The 4,581-nt window shown below is 50.1% G+C and overlaps 1 protein-coding gene across 1 annotated transcript in view; it reads left to right on the top strand.

Annotated features, from left to right (window-relative positions):
• Positions 1-4,581, top strand: part of DNER (delta/notch-like EGF repeat containing) — a 158,518-nt gene that overhangs the window by 52,994 nt on the left and 100,943 nt on the right. The gene's annotated exons all lie outside the window — the stretch shown is intronic.

Consider the following 4,581-nt stretch of genomic DNA (forward strand, 5'->3'; position numbering starts at 1 on the left):
AAGGCCACAGCAGATTTCACAGGGAGGAGCTGGGCCCTGAAATGTGATACTAAGGTTGCCAACTTTTATCTCTCCTTTTTTGGGCCTTCACCAAACTCTTAAAATAAAAACATTTTGTTTTTTTCATGATTGAAAATTACAAACCTACATAAAAGTCGAGCGTGTTCTTTGGCTGCCTACCACGTCTGTGTCACTTGGCTTTGACACTTATCGACTTTTTGGCCAGAGTTTTGACCTTGAGTTGTTCGCACTTTTAACTGTGAGGAGCCCAGATGTGTTTGGAGTCAGTCTGGCCCAGGAGGAAATGGAAGTTGCCCTGCAGTGTTTTTGGCCAGAAGGGCCTGGAATCTTCTTTCCTTTTTCAAAGGCTTAGGGGCTGGTCAGTCAGCTCTCCTGCTGCAATGCCCCTTGGTGCAATGAGGAACGTCTAAGTGGTTAGGAAGGCATCTCAACAGATCACAAGATCTTCAGAGAGAGACAAGGAAGCAGGAGAAGAGGGCCCTTGGCTGGCACAGACTGCGAATCTGCTTTGAAGCAGCCTGTTATAAAGTCAGCATCTGCTCTCCGCATGCAACGAGGCCCTGACCATCAGGAGCCTCAGCCTGGCCCAGAACTGTGCACAGTTTCCAAGTCTGCTCATGATGGATTGGGCACCAGAGATGCCTTCAGGGCCCTCCCCGGAGGTGCAGTGGGCTAGGGGGCAGCACTGCAAGCTGCCTTGGCCACTGCAGTGCGAGTTCGCTCCCCTGCCCCAGAGGTGACCACATGGCGCGGCAGACCTCTGCTGTCTCCCCGCTGCTCCCCTCAGCAGTGTCCTTTGTCAATCTGCCTGTTCTGCTCCCCGCTCTGTCTCTGGTGAATCCTCTCACTGCCCCTGCACTGCTGGCCTGTACCCTGGTTCTGTATGCAGAAATAAATACATCTCAAAGAGAGAGAGAGAGAGAGAGAGAGAGAGAGAGAGAGAGAGAGAGAGAGAGATGTCTTCAGTCCTCAGGGAGGATACTTTCTTTGAAATCAACTTGGTATTATTCTGAAGGGGGGAAGCAATGAACCACAGGACAGTCAAGGATGCTGGGGAGGGACCAGCCAGACAGGGCGGAGGGGGAGCCACAGAAGTCAGGAGCAGGAACGAATGCCACCATTGTCGGGGGTTTGTTTAGAGGAAAGGCGGGGGGCTCCCCTCGCATCTGGCTGCATAGCCCGTCCTGCCAGGACAGGGTTCAGGCACCTGTCATGCACAAGGGCCTGGAGTCGGGCTCAGCCTTGGCCAGTGGGGACACCTTCAACAGCTTATCTGACCTCTCTGCGGGTCTGATCCAAACTCCTAGAGTGGATTGTTCAGCCCCCACCTGAGAGATGTGGTGACGATTAGTGAGGTAAACAATGTAAGCCCGTCCTGTCAGTGGGGTTTTATGTTCACATTGATGTCAGAGGAGCCCAGAAGGAGATAAATGCTATTTCCTGGGTCCTTCGCTAAAGGGAGAAAGTCAAACAGGATGGACAAATTCTGATTCTGAAAGCAAGCAAACTCCTGGAAGCCTCCTCTCTTCCCTCTTCCGATCCTGACAGCAGTAACTGAAGCAGGCAGAAGGCTGCAAAGAGGGAGCAAAAGAAAGTTGGAGCCAGAGTCAAGGGCTCTGTCCTGCCTGGGGAATTCAGACTTACATAGCTGCACGTGTAGTGCCGTGCCTAGGAAAGTTCTGAAAGGTAAAAATACCAGGGAAAAGGAAATCGGAGCCTACCCACGTTAGCGTATAGCGTCCGCCTTAGGGAGGAGCCATGCCACGCGGCCACCAAAGTGCCTCCAGAGCGAACTGCAACTTCCGAGGCGCTGAATCCAAGCCCCAGAGAAAAGCAAGGGCGGTTACGTTATTTTCCTTCTTCTGGAGGCTCAAACAGCAGTTCCCCGACCAGCAAAACTCTGACTGACACTTGACTGCGTGAACGCCCTGTGTAGGGCGTTGAGTGCCGTCAACACCGTCCTCTCCCTCACTGCAGTCCTCGCTGTCCAGCTGCCTCCTAGAGGTCCTTCTTCCCTACTTGGCTCCCCCTCAGCAGGTACCACCTGGTTTGTTTCTCTGCTCCTTCACTGGCTCACGGCCAGTCACCCACCCTGCACTGCAATCCCACAAGGGAGATCTGTTCCCATTTGAGTCCTCTGCTCCTAGAACAAGAGCCTCGTAAGCGCTCAGTGTCTGTTGCTGGGTGTGTAGATGCTGGTCTGACTGAACTGGCCTTGCCTGGAATTTTCCATGGCATGCTCTGCCCTTTCGGCCTCAAGGATGCCCACGTGGGAAAGGTGGCTTCAAGCACTGGAGGAGAATTGAGCTTCTGCACTGGGGGTCATTTTCACTTCACTTGAAAAATACTTCTCCATAGAAATACGCAATTATTTGGAAAGGCAGTCTCTTTCTGTAATTTAGCTAAGCTGTGTGAGTCATTTTGTCTATGCTGCTAACTAATGGGGCCTAGATTAGAGGTATCATGTTCGGGGGTTAAGCTTTTCAAGGCTGATATAACAGTGTGTCGCTCTTAGTGATTAGCGCAGTTTTTCACAACAAATATGAGAACAAACCTACTTTCCTAATTAATATTCATGGTGTCCGACAGGGTGATAGTCTTGAAACTATGAAGCAGCCCTTAAATAGTATAGGAACTCTTTATTATTGGAAATAAAGATAACTTTATATGTGACATGATATAGAATGTCAGGATTTAACTAAAATTTTATAGTCACGGGTATGTATATGTTTGTTAATCTTCTTTGTCCATCAATCCCAGTTTAAGAATCATTTCAGTGTTTTGCTGGGTCAAAAACGATTTCTTTTTTTTTCGAAGATTTATTTATTTGTGCATACAGAATTGGGGTATAGGCCAGAGGTGCGGGGGCGGTGAGAGGATTCACCAGAGACTGAGTGGGGAGCAGAACAGGCTCCCCACAGATTAAGTCCACTGCTGAGGGGAGCAGCGGGCAGGTCAGGAGAGGTCTGCTGTGCCATGTGGGTCACTCTCTGGGTGGGGATTGAACTCGTGCTGAAGAAGCTGCAGCTAGCTTCATTGTGCTGTGCTTTAACCCATTGTGCCACCAAGGAGGGCCAAAACTATTTCAGCAGTTTCTTGAACTTTCTTGAGGTCCTTGTTGACCACAAGCAAACACAATGCCTTCTGTTTGAGCTTTACATTCAAACGAAGCTGGAACTCAAAGATACTTTATTTGGAGCTTTTAATCATTTATTTTCATGAGCAGCATATTTTCCATGGAACTCACTAGAAAGAATTATATGTAAAATGTATTTCCCAAATAAGCAAAGAAATTTATCTGCCATGTGGAGAGTCTGGATAGAAACCAAGTAGACTTTAGAGGACAGCTGCCAAAAATAATGACGTGCCGTGATTGATTGTGGTGCTAAGGCCCCTCTTGGAACCGTGTGCTGTGTTGCCATTTCCAAGGGCTCACAAATCAGACTCGGTTAGATTTAAAAAGTAGGTTTATTAGAAAGAGATGGGAGAGGAAAAGACACTTGCATAGGCACAAGCGGGCAGGAAGAGCTGACAGGTTTGTAGAGAGAGAGGCCTGCTTGGTTGCAGGCAGACGGCCTTAGGAGAGCGGCCTCCCCTGAGGAGGTCAGTGCAGAGGAGTCCCGGCGTAGTGCAGGTCATGGGCAGGCTGCTGTCCTGCAGAGGGGGCGAGGGGGTGGAAAGAAGCACCTGGACAGGCACTGGTGGGCAGAGGAGCGGCTGCCCGGTGCTAGTGGAGAGACTGCCCTGGTATAGACAGCCTCTTCCTGGGAGGGGCCCACTCCCTGTGAGTCTGGGTTTGTTGACTTTGAATAGAATCTGAGAGGACCAGAGATTCCCCAGTGAGCTTCATCTCCATGTCCTTATTTTTTACCTGTTGGGTCTGAGGTTCAGAAACAGCCCCCAACAGTCTGTTATCTGCTAGGACCTCCTGCCGACACCCGGGCTTTGGCATCTCCGGCTTTGGCATCTTGGTTGGCGCAGGAGGATCTTGATTTTCTGGTTGTGTCAGTTGCTGCACTGGCCCCTTCTGCCTGTCCCCTTTGTGACTCAGACTTGTGATGCCCCTGCATGCCTTCCTTCATCACCAGTAGCTACAAGTCTGTGCAAATCCACCCTAAAGAGGGAAACCCCACGCCAGAAAGGGCCAGACAAGAAGTCAAGCTATTGCTAGAAGGCAGACGGAAATCCATCCACAAAGACGTGTGAGGGAGGCTAGAAATAGAAGGCAGAAAAATGAGCTCCGACTTAACAAGGAAAGCTGTTGCTTTTATTCCAGTTTACTGGTTTCTAAAATCAAATTGGAGAATGTATTCTTGAACCAAAGAAGATTCGATGATGCAGATTACCAGGGACTGTCCTATTTCCTTAACAAAAACACATTCAGTTAACAAAAGAAACACACCACTGTGCGGCCAGCTCTGTGTGCGGCTCACATGCTGGTCCTGCTTGGCCCTCTGGCCTCAGGGCTGGCCTCCCCTGTGGGGTGTGGACTGTGGGCTCCTGTGGGGCCCTTGTCTCGTGGTTGCAAAGCGGTGAGCTGGAAGGCACTAGACTAACTGC

The sequence above is a fragment of the Condylura cristata genome, unplaced genomic scaffold, assembly GCF_000260355.1.
Source record: "Condylura cristata isolate star-nosed mole 26May11 unplaced genomic scaffold, ConCri1.0 scaffold00002, whole genome shotgun sequence".
NCBI lineage: Eukaryota > Metazoa > Chordata > Mammalia > Eulipotyphla > Talpidae > Condylura > Condylura cristata.